General features: G+C 39.6%; 1 long non-coding RNA gene across 1 annotated transcript; it reads left to right on the top strand.

The window, feature by feature from the left end:
- The first annotated feature begins 499 nt into the window (after positions 1-499).
- On the top strand, positions 500-16,162 carry LOC121071775. The gene is made up of 4 exons (XR_005820767.1): positions 500-617; positions 9,610-9,671; positions 11,931-12,011; positions 16,074-16,162. It is a non-coding gene; the product is annotated as an uncharacterized LOC121071775 (long non-coding RNA).
- Positions 16,163-22,748: the final 6,586 nt, after the last annotated feature.

Genomic DNA, 22,748 nt, shown 5'->3' with positions numbered 1-22,748 from the left:
TGACTTGTGAACTGTGAACTCTAAGGACCCCAAATAAGCAAGCTTAGTTGTCTGCCAGGTCTTCTGCTTATATCTGCACCTTAGTCAGCCTGTGTTTCTGTCACTAACTTAAGCATCCTCATATGGCAACAAAAATTCATTGCTCAATGATATTACATGGACTTGAAATAATACTCAGTTACTTCTCAACAGTGCTTCCAGATGAGTTAGAAACACATCCATGCAGGCTCAAAAGGAGGAACATAAAAAACTGGCAATTGCTAATGCAACAGTTGTTGACAACAGCATAACCCAGCTGCTTGTGTTGCCTGTTGCTTGATGCCTGAAAATGTCCCTGCTGAGAGAGATGCCCCTGGTAGATTGGTGACTTTTCACAGCGACAGCCACCATGCTCCTGGGGGACCAGCAAGCCTTGCTCTTCTAGCCCCCCCATCCTATACCAGTTCTCCCTCATCTCTTCTCATATTGCATAATCTCTGTCTCTGTTTTAAAGGAAGTGGCCTGGACAATCTCCAGTTTATCATTCTGGGAGGAGGGATGGACCACTAATAAGAAGCCTTGATTCAACATTGCTTCAGACTACATGACCCAGAGGACACCCAGATGCTTCACATAAGGTGAATCAAATCTGTAAATGAAACTGTTGGACTCAAGATGACTGTCATGATGTTTGGCGCCTTATAATTGGACCCTATTTTCCATAACATAAATACAGGAGAATGACTATTAAGAGATCACTAGCTGTAGTACATGGAGTCTGTCAAGCAAGTTGTATTCTTTAAATGTGCTGAGGGTCTACTGTGCTGGCATTTTTCCTTCAGTTTGCATTATCACTTTGAAGATGAATTTTAGTGCTTTTTATTGGTAGGGCATTGAGTCTTGGCTGCAAGAAAGAGGGTCAACGTAGCCAGAAGCTGTGAAAATCAATTTTGACTTAACATCAACCCTGTTGCTTTAGCTTTGGGACTGTGCTGTTCCAGACACACATTTGTGGCAGATTGACTGGGGGGTTGTGAAGCAATTACAAGAGCACTTGGACGCTTGGCCAAAGCTGCCAAACTCTCATTACTTTCCATCAAAGTCAGAAACCCCAGGTGGGTTGCCACGGGCTTGCAGGCTTGTGGCTTGTCTCACATACTTCTCCATGTCCACTATCTGCATTCCAATATGTTTGTACAAGGCAAAAGCTCATTAAATACCATGTTGATTTTATTTCTTTTATTGCTGGAATTACCAGCAGTATGTACTGACAGTAACAACATTTCCAAGCTTGTACAGAGGCTAACATGTAATGTTTCTGTGGGTTTCTGTTGAATATATACAGTGATTATCCAGGGACATCTTGAAGAATTGTTTTTGGAGAATTACATGAAACCAAGCTGGCAGGTACCATAATGATTTGGCAAGTGTTTATATGCCTACCCTACATCACATGTGCCCTCCATGGCTAACAGCTGGTTGTGATCCTCCGTGTACATACAGACAACTGCAACACAGGGATATTTGCTTGAAGGCTGCTGCTACAAGAAATTTCCAGTGGACAAGATGTACAAGAATGATAAAGGGGAAGCTTTGAGTAGGCTTGAGCTTTCCAGGGAACACATTGTCATTTATCTTATGAGAAGAGAACATGCAGATATTTGGAAAATTACTTACTGAAAGACATTTTTAGCAACATTTACCACATGCGTTAGGCATATGTGACTAAGTAGTTTCCCTACTGACATACGAAACAGTGCCTGCCTCTCTCTGCCACCATGCCCCGTGTGCACCTCTGTCTCCCACAGATACTTCACTATGAGTGTTGCCGTGAGGAGAGCTCTAATGTTTTTATGAGTTGAGAGATAATGAGAATGGACTAAGGCATTAACGTATCTGAGGCAGATGATCATCTCCTGCTGCTACATAACAGCCAAAGCATTTATTGTCAGAACAGCAGACACTGATCCTCTGACAGTGCTGTATTATGATGTTATCCCAAATGACTGAGATAATTCCATCTGATGAATGTGGGTACATTAGAGTGACAGTTGCCCTGTGTCTTACCTCCTTTTTTCTTCCTTAAGAAAGTAGTGTTCATTCTCAAAAATACTGTATTTGCTTACATACCAGTATTGGTTCACTGCAAACAGATTTTGTCCTTAAATTCTGAACATATTGTGCATCTCTGTTCTCAGTCTTGATAGCGGCCCAAGAGTAAGTCTGCAATTTGTGCACTGTGGCTGTACATAAAAATAACAAAGAGATACTGGATAAAAATCCTGGATTAGGAAGATTTTACCATCCACTTAAAAAGTTCTAAGTGCTAAAGCTTGGTTTACTTCCATGTGTCTGCCAATGTGTGGCATGTACCTCTGAGTGCCTTACTCATACCCTGAACAATGCAACCTTCCCTCTTTGAGACACTTTTTTTGGCACCTTACTTGAGAGCCAAAATACAAGTAAGATATATAGAAATATTTATGGATAACACACATAAGAGATAGATAGGGTTTACAGAGGTACTAGGCTAAATGTCAGCATGCTCTCCACCCTGAGAAAGCACCAAAAGCATCTTTCCTGTCCAAGCAGACATCAGTCTGCAGGAGAAGGGTCAGCTCCTGTGGCTCCCTGAAGCCAGTCCTCTGTGTTGATGAGATGCCATTTCCCTCTTTTTTCCCTAAGGATTTTATAACTTTCCATTTTGGTGTTTTTCTTCTTGAATCTCTGAACAACCTGCAGTCCATGTCTCAACAATCCTGCTTCTGTCTGTAATTATAGCTTTCTTATTCTGCAGGGCTCTGTTTTACAGGCTTTCTCATGGCTGTTTTTCAGAGGTTGCTGAGAAGTCCAAGCCAAGGTGAAACAGACATGTCAGATCAGAGTTGGGCCTTGAATCCTTGGAGCACAGAGCTGAGCCATAGAGGAAAGAAGGCTACATAGGGAGTAGGTCACAGCAGGGGTGGCCCACAGATGCCAGGATCCACATATTATGGCAGTTCTTTATTTTATCAAATCACTGTTTGTGCACAGTCTGCCAAACCTGACAGAAGTGGGTAGCTGGGAGATTTCGTGAGATACTGCCCATACCAACTGATGCTGTGCATAATTCTGTACATTGGATTAATCTGCAGACCACGATCAGTTGTTCTCTGGTGCACTGGGAAGGGACGGTACTTTCAAAGGCAACCTCTAGCATGGAAAAAGACAGAATATGCACCTGCAGCTGCCAGGGTGACATCTGCCAACCCTGGTTAGTAGAGTTTACAATAACATTTAACACACATATTTGGTAAAAGAGGTACTTCTCATTCATGGATATCTGGGAGGTAAGAGGATGTCCCTAACGTGGATTCTCTAAACTTGCCAGGGACATAGATGAGACCTAATCCCTTTGCCCACCTTGACACTCCAATTCATTCTCACAGGTGAACATGGAAAGGAAACTCCAAATTGTAAGGGATACTCTGGAAGATTATTCTGTGGAAATCACCTGATTATCAGCAGAGTATAGCCCCTGTATATAGAGAAATGATTCTTTTGAAAATGTTTCATCTTGATCTTGATTTCATATAAGACTCTACCACCAGACTGCCAAAATCTGGTCTACCATCTCCCTACCTCCCTTCTTTCTATTAGTAGCTCAAAGGCCTCCGTTTTCTGATCACCATCACCAGTGTTCCTGATGCACAAATATAACTCTTCATAGTGGCTCACTTGTGAGTGCAGGGGGAAGGACATTGGCTTGAAGATATTGGCCCAGGTCAGGTCTCTGGAAAGCCGTGAGAACAGAGTAGGGCAGTGGTGAAGTTGGCAGCTCTCCTGGTGATGAGTACACCAGGTTGGTTTGGTTCTTATCACACAATACATCTGGCTGCCAGCAGAGACCCAGGTATTATTGGTCAGGGTTTTTGTGAGTGCTTGCAAACAGGGTGTGGGGAGAGATTTGATGTTCTAGTACATAGAAAGGGGCAGATGATTGTGCCCATGCTTGATTTGTTGCTCTCTCATTAGACTAAGTTCCAGGGTGGCAGTGGTGTTTCTTCCTATTATTAGAGAAATGTGAAGATACATACTGCAGTCAGTTTGTGAGCCATTCACATCCTGTGGTGATTTGGGTCTGAAGTATCTCAGTAGGGTACCTGCCATTCATGGCTACTGTATGAATGTGTATAAGAATCACAGTATTCCTGCAAAAGCAGAGAGAAGTGTTGTATATATGCACATTTTGTAACTGATTTAATGGCAAACACCTGGAAAGATGGGCTGCTGAGATAAAGGTGAAAGCCTTGCACTTCCCAGTCACTTGTAGCAAGAAGACTGTATGTTACCTGCTATTGTTTGACCATCTCACTTGAAAAAAAGGGATCCTCTAGTAGGCTTTTGCTACTGCGTCATTACTGTTGTCAGGTGACACTCAGTTTATGTGCAAGCCAAAGTGTGGCATTACTCAGTGTAGGGGACCACCTACCAATTTCACAGCCAAGCCAAAAATCTAATGGAAAGCAGGCTTTGTAGTAAAATCTCTGACACCTTGTACAGACAAGTGTTGCTGGAACACCTGGAGAGCAACTTTCTCTCACGTACTTTTGCTTGTCTTGTTCAACTGGAAGCAAGACGGGATGAAAATCACATCTGAGCTTTGCACTTGTAAGTGAAGGTGAAATTTAAAGTCACTTGTCTTGATGGAACTCACTAGCACTTTAGCTGTTATTCAAGGAGCCTTGTTAGTTACTTGATGGTGCATGGGCCAAAAGAGAGTCAAGCTCCCTTTCTCAGAGCTGTGTTGCTTCTTCAACGTTTTTTTGCCATCTTCATCAGTCTGGAGGTAAAAAGGCATGGTGTGGTTAAAAGGCATGCATTTAAACAGATGTGCTGAACAAAATGACCCCCATTTTTATGATTTAGAATCACGTTCTTGGTGTTTAAAATGGTAAAGGCAGTGGCCTTAGTTCAGAAATGAAAGACTGAATACATAGACTTGAAGATACCTGTGCCTTAGATTCATACACTGAACATTTAACAGGGTTGACTCAGGCCCTCTTCCCTTCCAGCATGGACTTGTTGAGCTTAGGGTAATGTGGGACTTTGAAGTATGAGGTGGTTTGCAGATACATGTTGTATATGACATCTGAGGTCAGTGTGCGTAATAGTCTCCCTTGGTATGTTTGGCCCAGGGTATGCTTTCCTGCTTCCCACTGCTGTGTTTATCTTACACTTTATGGCCTGATTTGTCTGTCCCAGATTTCCACCTTCCATTACAGGACTTTTTCTCTCCCTTTACAGTATTTCAAACTTTTTTTCAGTACAGCAAACAGTTTGTTCCCCCCTCTGTCCTTCAAATAAAGTTTTCTTTGGCATTCCTTGTCAGGATAAATTCAATAACTGTTTAACTCAGAAGGATCCCTGAGGAGGAAGCCAAGAGTCAAATGCTACAATTATTCACGTTTTGGTGAGAGGAATCAGACTTCTCAGGAATCATTTCACACAAAGCAGTAACAGTTTATTCCTGCTGGGTGGAAGCAGGAAGTGTGCTGGAGGGAACCGGACGGCCTCCTGAGCACCATCAGGAAGCATAAAATGGATGGACAAGGAGAGGAAGAGAGAGAGGCATTAAAGAAGAAAAATGTCTCATTTCCTCCCTCAAACTAATTGGAAAAATGTGTTAGTGGTTGTGGCAATGGTAATTTCTCAAGGTGGTAATAGCTGCAGGCTGTCCTGGAGTGGGATTGGCCACAGCTTAAACCTCCACCCAGGATGGCTGTGTTTAATGCAAATGATGACAGCTTTGCTTATAATATAAATGTACACATACATACATATAAACACCTACATATACATATGTAAGGTTTATTTCTATTTAGGATCTACATATCATTTCTAGTACTTGCATATGCATATATTTGAAGAGTAAGAATGACAAAATGTAGCAGAACATCAGCTTGTTTGTTTGTTTGTTTTGAAACTCTCCTTTAATTCACTGCCCATTCTCTGTTATCATGCCCACTTCAGGATTAGATCTTACTCCATGAGAGCATAGGGAGGCATGGAGGTAGAACAAAATCAACATGACCATATTAGTCACAATATTTTAGGATAATTTAAAAATGGAACTGCTTATAAATATTGATGCAAGTTCTGGGCAAAAAATGGAAATAAAGGGATTTCCTTTGACATATCAAGGCATGCTTATGTCACCCACCCTCTGTAAACTTACTGCAATGTTGGTAAATCACCTTGCATTTCCTTCAAAAACAGCACCAGCCTAAATTCAGGTGTCACTCACCTGGGCTGCTCTAATCCAATACTTAGCTGAAATCCCTTAATAGACTCTATGACAATGAAAAATGTGTATCGTGACTCCTCTATGTCATGGCCTCTAGCCCCGAAATATCACCTTCCCCAGGCCAGGGGAGGCCCAGGGCAAGAGTCAGCTTGTGATGATAGCAACTTAAAGGGGGTTTCATAACACTGGGAGAGCTTTCTGCTCATAAGCATTTTCTTTATGCTTCCTCAGTGTCACAGGTCTCTGTGACAGGACTGGAGGATAAGAGGGATGCAGGACTTGGATGTTCTTGACCACTGCACTACATGGGAAAAACAACTCTCAAATTCTTATATAGGATTTCTTATAAAAGCTTGAATCAAAAGTGTTCAATTCCACACCTCTCCAATTATATTTTCTGTGCAGCTGAGGATAAAAGCAAAATGTACAACCCAAATGCAATGCGCAGATTCTCTTTTGAATAAAGGTATTGGCACCTGCAGCCATTTCAGCAATCAGATTTGAAATATTCAGCCACTCCAGAAGTACTGATTCATATTCTGTCATCATTTTCTTGGCTTTTCATCCTCCTGAGACAGATAAATGTATCTCTGTGCAGTTTTCTGTGTATGCATGTCTTTTAGGTGAAACCTTTTGAACAGGGATATGGATGAACTAAATGGAACTAGATGATTTTTAAGGTCCCTTCCAACCCAGGCTATTCTGTGATTCTCTGATTCTATGATTGAGTGAAACCATTAAATTAAAACTGAGTTGTGGGTCATGCCATACACACAGGAATGTTAATAGGAGAAGAGAATCTAAAAGTACAGATCTTGTAGAGGTTTGACAGAGGCAGCAGTATACTGAAAAATCACCTACCTAGATTCTTAGCATAGCTTTGCTTTTATTAAGTACAGAAAAGACATGTTAAGGAGAGATCAAACAGTAACTGTTGCAAACTTCCCAACTGCACTCAGAAGCCAGCAACATTTTAACACCTCTGAGCATAGCCCCTTCGAAGCTGAGTGTATGTGCAAGTTAGAGAACCCTTTGCAGTAATGCATCACTTTCCACTTCCTTCATTCTCTTGTAAATGTGAGTACGTGGGCCTCAGTTCGGAGCATATTCAAAAAGATAACAAGTCCTTCAAATATCCATAGAGAAGCCATATTGTGTAACACTGTGTAAAGAGAGTATCAAAGAAAACCCAGAAAGGAGTGTGAATAGCTCTGCAGCTTGGGAATTAGCAAACTAAAACAAGGAGATTTCATTTCCAGGCCACAGTGGCTATTTCATCCAGTCTAGAACAGGTTCAGAGATGGAGGTTGAGCTCTTCTAGAATCCAGGGTTTTATTAACTTTGAAGGACATGGGAGCTATCTTCAAGTCTTTAATTAAAACCAGCAGAGCATTGCTTCAACTTTGCATCTGAGTACCATACGTCAATAATATGTCAGCCACTGGAACTATTTGTCTGGGCTGTGCACATTTCAAGGGTTATCTTGAGAGCAAGATGAATCATCTTCATGGTACCAACTTCTTTTTGTCTGATACCTCTTTTCTACTCTTCCTCTAAATGTGTTGTGTCCTTTCTGTTCTCAGTGTTGGATATCATTTATGCAGTTTTATATTTTATATTTGCTCACAAATTATATCATTGTTTCCTATGACTCCCTTCCCTGGGACTTGCGGGCCAGGTCTTCTCTTCTACAGATTGCAGCAATGAGATCTCTCTTCTGTCACCCCAGTTCATCCAGGAAGTAACCAGCCAGTTTGGGGATATTTGGGAGAGTTTGACCTTTGTATATTCTTGGACAAGCTGTACAGTTACTCTTTGCAAGCTGAACAATTACTCTTTGCTCTCTGAAGCAGCTGTCTGGATGGTAAATGCGATGAGTAGGATGAACAGACAGGTGGAGAGATGTCTTCGAGAGAGGATGAGAGACATTTGAGAGAGGATGAGAGAGATTTACCTTTACAAGTTTTTCTTCTTTCTTTCTGTGAATCACTCACCTGAGCTCCCTTGCAGAGACCTCACTTCTGCTTTTCACATGTGCTGATCTCCTTTTGGAATGCAGTGACTTTGTTAGTGTGAAAATACTCTTTCAGTATGGAAGAATATATCCAATATAACAAAATAATAATAATAGAGGATGTCAGAAAGGAGGAGGGATACCAGTGCTGTTGTTTTTTGCTTGTTTTGTTTGCTTGTGTTTTTTTTTTTCTTTCTTTTTTTTTTTTTTCTGTTGTTGGTTTGGATTGGTTTGGTTTGGTTTGCATTGGTTTCTCTTAGCTGATGCTTGAAAGCTGCTTGTTAATTCTACTAGAGTTTTGCAACAAGCCCAGGTTTCCTGGGCAGACTCTGCTTTGGGATATTCCGCCAGTGTATGCTGTTTGACACACACGGTATGGCTCTGCCTAACTAGTCATGTTGTACATGCACAGAATGACACTCTGCTTCTGCTTAAGGGCAAAGTTTGGGGAGTGGGAAGTGTGGGGAATTGGAATTATTCAAGCGCATATGACATTTTGAATTTTATTTGGTGTTATTTTAATTTTCTCTCACCTATTACACTGCAGAACAATGGAAAATATCAAAACCTTCCCTGAGGTGCCTGTCTTTCTCATAGAGATGAAACATAGCATATACATTTAAGCAATAAAAATAAAAGTATGTATCTTTTAATTTTAATCTTAGCTAGTACTTGTTCTGAGAAAAGTGAGGATAATGATTAGGGGAAAGCATGGTTGATTTAGTTATGCTATCACTGACTTAAGTTAGGGTGGATGAAATATGGCAATTTGTTTCTCAAATCACTCATTTCATAACCTTCTGTTTTTCTTTCTTTACCAAATTAAAATCCAGCACATGTAGAAAATGCTTCTGTCTTGCACAAAGCTGAATTCAAATGATGCTGGCGAGATATCAGTGCATTACTTATCTGTCTGTGAAAAGTAGCAGAGGCTCTGAAATGCTCTCTGTGTTTAAGAGGGCAAAGTGCTAAAAGAAAAATCAGTCAAATTCTCAGATTCATTATGACCCATAAGCTGCCTGCCAGAAATGAAACACCCGGTAGAAGTCAGCAGTGTGTGTGTGTGCGTGTGTGTGATGGGAGTCAGAAGTGCATTTCTGTGTATACAAGTGGGGGAAGGAAAGCAGAAGATGAAATTTCAGTCATGACTTCCCCTCTATTACCAGGCAGAGAGGTTACATGTTGCCAGGTGAGAGGTAGAAAGGACAATCCTATATGCAGGGTAGAATCTGATTTCTTTAATCTTGAATGGTGTTTTTCTTATTGTGTTTCAGTGCTTTAGGCAACTTAACCTGAAGGTTTTAATACTTATCCTCCTTTATTTCTTCAGAAATGCAGAAGCCATCTCCTCTTATGCCAACTGCCTCATCAAGCCTCCTGCACAATGCACAGGTAAGTTGTCCTCTCAGAAGTGGCTACTCACTAAAGAGAGGGAGATCCAAGCCTCGGCTGCAGCCCTTCAGCACGTCTCTTCTGCACAGCTGGAGTGGCCAGACACCCTTATGAGTCCTTGCCAGTGCATACACCTTTGGGTAGCTTTAGTAGGCACAGCCCTGCACACAGCATGGAACTGAAATGGGAAGGCCTACTCAGCACTAAAATCAGAACCCATTGCACCCAATCAGTCACATGTAGGTTACAATAAAGCGTTGCACGGGGAACGTGCATAGAACATTTTCTGTAGGCAACATGTATTTTCCACCCCCTTACTCTTTCCCAGGGTCTCCTCAAGCATTCAGAAGGATGCAGGAGCCCATCTCTACTGCTGATACAGCAGCGCTGCAGTCTGCAACTGAGATATTTCCTCGGGTCCCTGTATAATTATCTCTGTCTTGAGCCATGGCCAGCGTGACACATCTTCATTTCACTAAGGGGACAGGCTGGAATTGGGAATGGCAGAATTCATTTATCACATTTTAATAGCGAGGCAGCTCAGGAAGGGAGGGACTAATGAGATATTTCTAAAGAAATTAGCCATCTACTATTACAGGGTTGTCTCCTGCAAGGCGGCTGCAGCAATGACGAATGGCTTATGGCATGGCCCTGTGTTCCCTCCCTGCCTCTTCCCTTCTTCCCCTGGGGGCTGCCCTGGGTGGGCCATCTCCCTCTGACTGTTCTCCCACTGCTGGGCTGGAGACTCCTTCCTGTGGGATGCTGCCGTCAGGCCTGGGATTCCCAGCAGTTCTGTCTCTGCATTCACTCAGGAGTTGCTTGCAATTGCCGAAAGGTCTCTACTGAAAATTTAATTTAGAAAGGCACTTGAAGAAGTAAGTTTTTTTCCCCCTCTATTCAGTGAAGCATATTAAGAACATACTTATCTCAAGCAAGTGATTAAGGCCTGCTGCCTGTGCAGCTACAAGTGGGTGCTCTTGTTCTGTAGTGAATCAGGTTCTGTAGTGAATTAGGTTCTTGATTGCCAACAGAGGTGATAGCCTTGCATCACCTCATTTATGCACATTCAGATAGTTTTACCCAGAAAAGATTTTTATCTTTTTAATTTCATATCTTTGTCTCTAAGTATTTTCTGAACTTTGTTTCAAAAACAAATATAGAATGAAAAAAAGTTCTTGCAACCATTGAAAACTGTAAATTCATCTCAAACCTCTTACGGGTTTCAGATGTGGCACTCAAGTCTGCTGTAGAAATTCCTGTTTTAGGAATTTCTAAAATAAACAGTCAAAACAATCCTCAGTTGTGCTGCAGCTTGCTTACCTAAATAAATGCTAGGCTTTCTCTTCAGTTTCAACATACATGTCCTACGTGCTTACCATATATCATAGACTGTATTACAGCATCACAGCTTGTACTCTCTTCCTACCCCATATGGCATCATATAGAGCTCTTCAGTGGTTAAAGTAAACAGATTTTTTTGTCTTTAGACAGAGTAAACAACAAATGACAAAATGGTCTAATCATTTTAAAGTCATTAGTTTTAACTCTGTATCAATCATTCCATATTGCTGGGCTAATAATCCCTAATTATGAGCTGCTCCTGGTGTTAGCACTCTTTTCCATTTAAATGCAGATGTTCCCTGACCTTCTGCTTCCTGTGGCAAGGGAGATAACTCCTTCATATAAAAGTCAGAGGAAGGAGAAAGTCTGTCCTTGTGCACAGAGCACCATGTGGCAGGCCATTTTCACCCTACCATGCCGTGTCATGTTCCCCTGAAAAGAGCAAATACTTTGACAAGGCTGGACAGTACTGAGGGCAAGCTGGGCAGAGCACAATTCCTAGCTTTAATTAGCAATTGTAGGCACATCACTGTTAATGCAATGTTGATTGTGATGGCATTTCAGTAATTTGCTGGATATCTTTCTGACAGTTTATACAAGCCAATGGCTGAATGGTCAGCATGAGTGCATTGTAGTGGAACAGAGGAAAGGCCAAATGTCTTTTGCCTCAGGCCTTGAAAAAGCTAGAACTGAACTTATATTTTAAATTCAATTGAAATGCATTGAAGAACAGTATTTGTTACGTATAGATCTTGGTATAGCATGGCTTGATAACATACAGAATTTAAACTACCTCTACCTACAACTTTTCTCAGACCTAATGTGGAATCTAATTGCTTGCAGCAGACAAGTGAAAAGCAAAGAAGGATTTCCATGTTGTCAGAGATTCTGCTGTACTTCATCCTCTCTTCTCTACAGGTGGGCTCATAATCCAGCCTGGGTGTGAATGATATGGCGGGTGCTGATGACTTTGTGTCACCTCCACAGGAGCCAGCTGAGGTCAGGAATCTCTAAAGCTGCCTTTGAACAATGCTGCTATGGGAGTGATTGCCAGCCCTGGTCAGAGCTGTACCTCTGTGCTCCACAGACAGCACTGCATGGGATCTCTAGCTCTATCTTCTCCACTGGCTCTTGTGGTGAATTCTTACCACCTATTTCACATGTTTGGCATTATTGTGTTTGGATCTGTGTGAAGTATCATTGCTTTGTAAGAGTTATCTCATTCCTGCATTATCATGGCTAGCTATGCATTGATTGTATTTCCTAATTTTCTCTTATTCCCAAAGGGAATAAAATATATATTGTTTTTATTTGTTCCATGAGAGAGAAACTGACTGTCTCAGGTTAATTTTAGTAGTTTTTTTTTCTTTTCTTTTAAATGTACACAAAAATATATTAATTATGAACTTTTTCCCGCTGGAGATGCTGAAAGAAATGGGGTATTCTCATATCAAACTGTGATGGTTCTTTTCCTTTCAAAATGAAATCCTATTGAAATCAACATTTTTATCAAGAAAAAAGAATCACAGAACAACATTTTCTGCTAAATGCTTTGATGAGAATTTTTTGACAAGGTAAAAGGAAGAATTGGAAAGATAGTCCAGTTGTGACAGCCATTTCACAGTGTAGAATGGCTTGTCACCAGGGTGCTGACAAATGGTCATGCTTTACTATGATATATACCTGTATAGTGGGAATAGTACTATGATAGTATGACACATTTCATACATTCCACCAAAGATTATCTGGGGTGAGACCTGTGGTTACTCTGTGCCACATTTACCAGTGGTGTGATGATGGTGGGGTTTCTGTTTTCACAGCCATTGACTTTGTCCACAGAAGGACTGTATATGTATGTGGTTTTGTATATATAGATGTGTAACATTTATATTATTGTGCTGTGTAATCTTAGCCTCTGAAACTTCATTTCCTTACAGGTATAGTTCCTTCAAAAAGAGGTATTTAGATAGTTTGTAGAAAATCAGTTTAGAAAGAGGCCATTTGGGTCAAAGGAGTGGATTATAGGTGAATGGAAATGTGATCACAGTGGGATCTATAGTAAACTTCATTTTGTTTTATTTGCATGCATGTTTAACTTGCTGCTATACCAGGAGCATTAGAAATAATTTTAAACAGGTAACTTATTAAAGACAATTGTTTGACTTTTCACATATTGTTTTGATAAGCAAATGAGAAAACTTCAGGTAGAGGAGACTATTTCTTGTTTTTCTGTGCAGCCATTTATAAGCTATAAAATCAACATATACATATACTTACAGTAGCCTCTATTTAGGTGTAATCTGCAGTGTAGGACTGGCTAGGTAAATGAAAGAAACTTCTTCATTCTGTTATCTGACTCTGAAAAAAGCAATTAGAAACACCTGACTGTTTATGCTTCTTTCAGAAAGTGATTCCATTGGCAACTTTACTTTATTGCTTTGCAATGTTTTTCTTTGTCAGCTTAGTTCCCATTATACCACTCTTTTGAATAAAAAAGAAATAACACACTTCTGGAAAATGATCATGTTCCTCAATTAGTATTATTACCTCAATGTAAGAAGGGAAAAGAAGGTTTCCAACTTCACTATTTATCTTTATTCAGAGATCAATGAAATCTATTCAAAATAATGAGTTACTGTAAAAAATGCAGATAAGTAGATAAACACTAAAAAAACTGACATGCTTGTCAAGAAGTTTAGACATTTAGGTCCTCTCCTCTCCTCTCCTCCCTGTGATTTTTTTTTAAGACTTCTCATACCTACTGTCTCCAAAAAGAATGAAAATATCCTAAGATTTTTTTTTCTTTATAGATAAGTAAACAAATGACCAATTAAAATAATTTGCAGATAGATATTAACTAATATTTCAAACCTCAAAGAAGGGTTTGGGTCAGTTTCTGAACAGTTTCTGAATTCTAGGCATACATATGAGATAATTTCTTATTTTACCCAGTGCTTACAGAGTCTACAAGAACAGTAACGTTCTTTCAAATTTGACTTTTTTTCTCTATAACCACATGTACAGTGTAGCTTTGGGGATAACACTTCATTTTGACTGTGATGGTGTGTATATCTCTTAAAGATCAGGTTTTGTGAACCTAAACACAGTTAATGTCTCAGGCAGTTTGACGTTGCACTAGAACAAAGAGGACATTTAAAATGCTGTTGAAAGTGACATAAAATCTATGTTAAACAGAAAAAAAAAGAAACCCGCTTAATGATGCAAAAACAAAGACCAAAATAATCTCTAATTTAAGATACATACCACTCAATAAATGGATTCAAGAAAATTCAAATTTGCATGAATGTACCTGGGAATCCAATTAGATTTAAAAAGACATCTTCCACTAGTTTAGCTATCAAACTTTCTTTGTTTGCAGTGGCACGTAAATGGTAGAGAAGCACACCATAGTTCATGGAAGCATTTCCAATGTCTTTGGTAGACTGTTCAAACTATTGGAGGCAGAAGAACTGGTTGAGAAAAATCTAGCTTCTCTGAATTAATTTTTAAATGATTTAATTTCAATGGGTTTTGCTAAGACATAAAATGTTTAAAAATTCTCACTAGACAAATTAAATGCTTGTAAGTAGTATTTATTCTTGGAATGCAGCAATTGTTCCTGAAATTACTTTGATGAGTGTTGAATTGTACCTACTTTTACTGCCTTGTTCAAAGCTTTTTCAGACCTGTTCAATGTTTATTCTTCTTCTAGCGGTCTTTTGATGTCCTGAGATTTTTTATGTCACACCATGTCAAAAGATAGAACAATGTAATTATTACATAGGATTTAAGTTTGTATACTGCCGTGCTCAGCAGAAAGCACACTCATACTTTCACACTAGCTGGTCACAAATGGTAATTATTTCTCTCCTCATTATCCCTTTCTCTATTGGAAAAAACAAGAGAAGCACTGCAGGGAGGTTGGCAAAGGTGAAAAAATGCCATGTTGTTCAATAACACTTGCTATTTCCATCTAAAATAATTTGCTGATTTTTTTTTTTTGAAAAATTGTTTTCATTAAAAAAAAAAAAAAGTAGTTTGTCTGGCTTCTTTACCTGGAGCTTCAAGCACCTTCCATTCTGAGGCAGTCACTGCCAAACTGGCTCAAGGCCTAGGGTTTCTTGGCTCCCTGTCACAGAGATGAGCTCTGACTTCCTGACTGTGGTATCCATCTTTGGATATAGCTCCCTGAGTTTGTGCACACCTGGGTCCCAGTCTGTTCCCTAGGTCCAATGGGGCTGAAACTGGGAAATGGCAGTGAACTGAGAGTGCCCGAGTACGAATCTGGGTCCCCCTGGAAAACTGCATCACTGAGTGGTTTGATTATTTCAAACCATTGGTTGTGGACTTCACTTCCATTTCTCTCATTCTGGAAGCTATAACATTCATTCTGAAGTTAGATAAGGTATTTTTACAAGTCCACAGCTTTCCAAAAATGGAACTTGTGATTTTCAGTTACCTCTAGCTCTTATAACATCCTGTTCCTCTTGATACCTATGCTGAACTTAGGATGCTTTGAACAGGTGGCAACTCTAATCTGTCATTCCTAGCATCAAAGACAGATTTCAATATCTGATATCAGTCAGTATTCAGTAAAACTGCCAAGTGGTTGCAAGCCAGGTTCTTGATTTTGATGGGGTGACAATAAAATCTCTTAATGAGAAGGTTATGCCCCTGATATTTTTGCCAGATACTTCAGTCAGTTTTTGCCAGTTTCCTCAGGAGTTCTGTTCTACTAAATTGTGATGATTCATTGTTGTTTAATTTTTCAGTTTGATAGTATATTTTCTCTTCTAAAATCTCAGCTGCTAACAGCATCTTTCACTGTTATGAAAGGAAAAGGTCTGACATAAACATCTCCCTGATGCCTCCTCTGGCAAGGACTAAAAAAAATAAAAAATCTTGCAATGTCTTCATTTTCTGTAAATTATCCCTCTGTTTCTGGGAGTTCATGATTCTCTGGTTCTTGATAGACTGAATAATACGAAGTGAACAATACTGTTGTTTGACTTTGCCTTCTTGTATAATTGCTTTTTAATTTCCCTTTGCTCTTCATTTCAGTTTTCCATGCACACGTCTACCTCCTGGTAAACACATCAGTCCATATGCAGTGCAGGCTACCTCTCAAAGTGCAGGAAAAATAAGCAGAGAAATTTATAAACTAAAAAAAAAAAATATAGTAAAATTTGATTCTCTCTGATTCCTTTATTTGTGACTGAAAACATCTTTTAATAATGAGGGGAATGAGCTCTACAGCCATCTTCAATTCTTACTGATATATATATTTATCTAAAGGGTTTGGTGATTCTCCTGAAAATAATGTTTTTTATTTTTTTTCTCCTCCTTCTAGTGCTGGCATATAGTCAGTAAAGCTGTCAGGCTAGATGTAATGTGAATAATGAGAATAAGCCTACGAATATATATGATTGTGAGAACAAAGCCCAGCAAACTAGGAGAGCCAGCTTTTGCCCTCCACCTTTGCCAGTATAAATAAGAAGAGCTCAGAGTAGGAAGACACAAATACTGGGTATCAAAATCATTAATAATGCAGTTGCCATACGATATATTACTTGTAAATTCCATTTAAAGGGCATGTCACACCATTTAGTACAATCCATTAATCAATACCTTACAGAGAAAGAAACCATCTATCTTGGTCTGTTCCTCAAATCTAAACTTTTAAACAAGGAGAGATTTGTTCAAGTTCAGTATTAACTATTCCAAAACAAGGGAGCTTGATCATCCAAAAGGGGGCAAGGGTGGTTATTTACTTTCAGCTTGGGTTGATTTCAGTATGAAATGAATCATCTGATTTCTCTCTTCCCCACTTACCACCATGAATGTGTTATGGATCTCTGTTAAATTACAATCATCTTCTCCCCCACAAAAATGAAATTAAAATATAAATCAAAGGTTCTTGCTAATGGTGAACAGTGTTAAATAATTATCTTGGAAATATACTGTAACAGTTATCAGAGTAGAACAGCGTAATGGTCCATTTAGCCTCCATCAGACCCTAGTGATAGTTTTATTAGAGACTGGAGTAAATTTCTCACAATGCACCTTCTTGGGCTATAACAGTAAGAGGAAGATATTTTTTCCTGACCAAACAGGACACATAAAAGTACTCTAGTAGTCACTGTGCTGAAGAGGATCTGCCATAATCTTTACATTTTTGGACTTTCAAATAACATTGCATGCTGGCATGTGAAGTTGTTTGTCCTTCTGTGTTTTTCATGCCTATAATCTTGAGACACTATTCATTCTCTTTCATCTTGTAATCTTGTATACTATGATCATGTATGCACATTCATGAGATCACTGCAAGAAGATAGCTGAGCCAGCAGAGACTCAGCTGGGTAAGTTACATTAGCATGTTACATTAGCATGTGATGAACATTAACTTCTACCTTAGACACAGGGCTGGAATTTCACTGAGCTAATGTAACAGAAACACATTTGTAAGGGACCTGGTTTGTCCTTTGTGCTTATCCATACTTCTGGTTGCAGGATTAGTTGGGGCAGAGGAAGATCATGTCTGTGTGTTACTGCTGGTATGGATGTAGTCACAGTCCATCCCAGAAACAATACAGTGCCTAGTCACTCTTTTAGGCTTCCACCAGTCTGGTCTCCCAAAATAGCTCTGAAGTGAACATGAACTTAGGAGTCTGAAAAAGGAAGGAATGGCCTAACTACTTAGCTGGATCATAGAATCATAGAATGGTTTGGGTTGGAAAGGACTTTCAAAGATTGTCTAGTTCCAACCCCCTTGCCATGGGCAGGGACACATTCCACTAGACCAAGTTGCTCAAAGCCCCATTCAACCTGGCCTTAAACATTTTCAGGGATGGGGCATCCGCTGCTTCTCTGGGCAATCTGTTCTTCAGATTTCAGTCTGAAAACAGACTGAGATACAGGAACAAGGGCAAGGACACATGCTACAATTTACTGCTTCTTATCTTCCAGAAGGAAAAAAGTTTGCATTTGGGTGATTCTTTTATTTGTTTGTTTGTTTGTTTGCTTTTCATCTCCTTTGAATCCTCTTCTAAACCAAGAAAAGAGTGGGCTGAGTGGGAACGGGTCAAGGGTTTGTTTCTTTACTTTTGCCCTCTCCCACTTCACTGGTTGACTCCTGGCATTTTATTGAGAAAGCTGCATAGTGTTTGAACTTCTTATTGATTAAAAATCAGAAAAGAAAAAAAAAGAAAAAAAAAAGGAAGAATCCATACAGCAAGGTCTATGTATAGATACCACTGTGCATCAGCACAGGGAATACAATTAACCTTAGAGAGCAGTAGCAGTAAAAAGGAACAGAACAAACTGAAATAATAAAGCTGGCTCTGCACTCTACTATGGTGTCACGGACAGATTGTGCTGGAAAGCATCAGCTCTGTGGAGCTTTGGGGTGAGGGGGGTTAATTATCTCTCTGTGAAACATTCATTACAGCACCTGGAACTACACAGAACTCACCGGGCTGCAAGTTCACTGAGAGGTTCATGATCCTTTGGAGCAAACCCAGAGTCATTCTGGCATGAAACCTTTTCACTTTGCTCCCCACTCAACTAGAGCTCTGCCTCCTATATGCTGCAGTGCTGATGCTTTTTCTCTGCTATTCCTGTGATTTTGGCTTTGACTGTCATTTGCTGTGTTTGTGCAATATGTAGCACAATGGGGCCCTGATATGTACATGGAGCCTCTGGGTGGGAGTGTGATACAAATAATAATGTTTCTGAGAAGCCAGGACATTTTGGCTGTGCTGTCTTTCAGATCATGTAATTTCTTCACACCCTTCACTGACCAGCCATATTCCAGTGTGATTTTAAGCCTCTTGTCCTAACCATTGAAACCCATCTTGCTTTTACCCTGTCACCCATCTTACCTCTTACTAGTTTGCATAGCTCCTTAATGCTGGTTTGATTGTCCGATTTTTAACCACAAAAAATCATCTATGCTTTCATTTACTCTCCTACTCTTCCACAGAACAATTCTAGCAGTCAGCAGATCCTTTGCTGTTACAGCCTTCTTTCAGTTTCATACTCGCTCTGATGCCTACCGGAAATCTCATACACAAACGCGGGCAGGAAACTGCATAGTCAGAGGCTGGAAAATCAAATTAATTGGTCAATATATACATAAAAGACCTTCAAGGATATCTGGCATTGTGCAAGTATAACTCAAACCATAGCTCTGGGGTGTCAGGGCTTCAGGAGTTTCTCACTTCTCCACCATTTCCTTTTCATTTCTGCAGCACAAGGGTCTGTCTTGCTCAGCTGGATATGCTAAGGGGCTGCACTGCAATGAGGCTGCATTGCAAACAGGACCAGTATTCAAAACAATCTCCATCTTTGCCTTTTCAGGCTTTGTTTGGAAAAGTTTTGAATCATCTCTTAAATTATGTAACAGATTGACACAATGGCAGGAATTAATTTCTCTTCAACTCTGAATATGTTAAACTCTGTAAGGGCAGTCTCTGAGGGCTGGGAAATGTAGCTTTGGATTCCTTGAGGTGGAGTACAAAGCTAAATTTACTTCTTCCACCTGTTGGTATTATATAAAAGCTAGGAGAAGTCAGAATTTCTTTATTTAAGATAAAGTATTGCAACCTGGAATTTGTGATCTGGTCAGTAGACCCTCAGAAATTCAAGTAGATCAGAATTGCTTGAGGAAGAAAGGTAAGACAAGAAATCCAGTGTGCGAATCTTCCTAAACTTACCTGAGAGTTTTTGACAAGTTCACTCAGCTGAGTAGCATGAAGCTTGAAATTACTGGGAATCTCCACAGTTTGATTCAGAGGCACCAAAGGAGACTGTGCTCTTCCAAAGTTCAGTCCAAACTGGCTGTGTATCTTGGGAAGCATGTCTGAATTTAAACATGTAAATCCCCACTAATCTTCTCTCCCTGCATGTGAGGTCCTTGCACTTCCCCCCTGAAGTCAAGAATGAAATAATCAAGACACAACAGGGAGAGGAATGGCGACTGTGTCAGAACAGGGGTGAGATCTGCTATGTCAGTGGGAACTAGATTAGATGGGATTTAAAGTTGTAACTCCTGAGGACAGAGTTGACGGGTTTTTGTCAAAGGGTCAGAGAGACTGTATAAAAAGTAAGATGTGAGAGATTGTGAATAAGAAGAGACTAAGGATTAACAATAAGTGAGCAAACAGTAGGAAGGAGTAGAAAAACATAGATGAGAGCTGAGGTACAGAAAAGGTCAGAACTGAGCTCTGACAGGAAAACAGGAAAGCCAATAAATACGGAGAAAGACTTTCACTGACAGCATTCCAAAGGGGTTACTTAATATCAAAGGCCACGTTGTGTGGCATTGCCCCATAAATAAGGCCAGTAATCTAGGCTGAAATTACAGGCCCTGGTCCACTTAAGAAAAGATAACCTTGAGATCAACATGAACAGCTTCAGAAAAGACACTGTAACATTGCTGCAAGTTTGATGTGCATAAGATAAATGTTGAAAGGATTAATCCACACAACGTGAAAGACAAATGCAGTGAAAAACTGAGGGGGATGGAGGAAAATGGGCTGAAGGAAAGTTCTGTTCCTTTCCATTTTCTGGAAAATTCAGCAAAATGTAAATGTTGCTATTATAAATAGCATGTTCAGCTAGTAACTGTTTGGGTTCCCTCTCTATTCCACTCTTTTTGTTTTGCATTAGTCCAGCAAGAGTTCCATAATCTCTTTCACTTTCTCTCTCTATCCCTTCACTGTTATCCCAATGTAACGACCTCTTTTTCTTCTCTTTGTGTCCCATTCCATCTTTCCCTCCTGATCACTACCCCAGAGAGACTTGGAAGGCAGTGGGTCAACCAGGGAGGGGTGACTATATGAGGAGGAGGAGGAGAAATCTGCGACTCCAGAAGTTCAGGACTGCATCTTTTGTGTTTGCCAGGATCTCCCTAGCAGTCCAGCCCAGCTGTCCACTGCCAACCAGCAGCAAATCTCCCTCTCTACCCACGAACACAGGAGCTGAGCTGAGTGAGACTGTAGAATTTAGATAATGACTACAGAAAAAATTCCATGCATTTGCATAGGAATGAAGAGTCAGATAGTGGGTCAAAGACTGTGCTAGATACCCTGAAAGATTTTCAGAAATGCTTTAACAACCTTAGCGCCTCATTCTTACTATCTGGTTGTCTCAAAATGAAATTCTAAAACTTCATCAGAAAACCCCAATGATACATATGAAAGTTGCTTTGATGACATAAATTACCAAATAGAAATTAAATGTTATTGATGATTTCAAATATTATTACTGTTCTCTGACAGAAATTTAAATGACCTTAAAATACCTTTCAATGCAGTTCACTTTTTCATGAGGTCATGGAGAAGGTAAGCTATCAAAAAGGGAGACAAAAGTATTAGTGGCATGGCTGAAATACTTTGGATTATGAGGAATAATTTGGGTTGTAGTGTCTGTCTTGAAAATGCAGACTAGATATTTTCCACTCTATTATTCCATCACATCTTTTTTTAAAGTTATTTCTTTCCCCAGGGTTGACAGTATGATCAGGTCAGAGCTTGTAACCCAACCAAAATGACTTTAAACAGGAAGTACCACCACAGATGAGAGGCAGTAGTAGACTAGGCTGGCATTTGCACTACAATACAGGAAAATAATGCATTTGCACAGCCCAGCAGTTAGCCAGTTCTGCTGTACATGGCAGTGGACTACAAGCCTATGTCTGAGCAGCTGATGCATCTCTGTTGAATTGAATCACAAGTTCTTATATAATGTAATCTGTTCTCATTCATTCATCTTGGGCCAAAAATGTCTTGAAGATGGACAAAAACAGGAGAAAAGTAGAGTTAATGCAACTTTCTTAGCCCGTCACTGAGTTGTGAAGAATCTGTTTCATTGCTGTAAAGATGATGAGGATAATGATATTGTTTCTAAGGGAGAAATCATGGAACTCTTCACAGCACTTTTTTTTTTTCGTATTATTATGAAAGGAAAAAATACTACTTTTATTATTTGGAATGATTTTGATTCAATTGAAATAGAATTTTAGAGGGCAGTAGTGCGATTAAAAAAAAATAGAAAAAGAAAATTCTACCCTTTCTTTTCCTTCTACTCCAATTGAAAAAAGCAAGTGACATAAAGATATACCAAGTGAATGTAGGTAACGCAGCTAGAAATTTCTGGAGCCACTATGCTCATTTCAAAGGACAAATATTTTTTCTGTGCATTCTAAACAGTGACTAAAAGTATGTGCAAGCTCTTCCTTGCTTTCTCAAAGAATGAGAAAATCACATTCTTAAAGTTTTCTAAATCATGGTCCTGAGATCAGTTGATGACTTTTCCCTAATTTGCCGCAACCTTAATTAGTTTATTGACTACTGTAATGCCACTGGTGAATGCCTTATAATTTCATTTAATTAGAAGAAAGCCTTTTAGTTAACAATGGAAATAATTAATCTCTTTTAAAGAAAGGACTAGAAAGGAATAGTTTGCTTGCTCATATATTGTTTGAATCAAACAAACAAAAAAAAAAGAAAGAAAGAAAATAAATAACAGGCTCAAAAATAAAGCTAGAAGGGAAAGGAAATACTATCTTCCTCCTCAGTTTTCAAGATTACTTTCTTTTGTTTACAAATCATTTCTGTCAACTTGCTGGTTAAACCATCATTCAGACAACTTGCATTTTGAGTAAGAATCAAGCTAAAAGCATTCATTCAGTCTGGCCTGGTAAATCAATGGAGTAGAAGGTGCTTAGCAGATAAG

Source organism: Cygnus olor, chromosome 5, assembly GCF_009769625.2.
Source record: "Cygnus olor isolate bCygOlo1 chromosome 5, bCygOlo1.pri.v2, whole genome shotgun sequence".
NCBI lineage: Eukaryota > Metazoa > Chordata > Aves > Anseriformes > Anatidae > Cygnus > Cygnus olor.
This window is presented reverse-complemented; position numbering and strand designations above follow the sequence as displayed.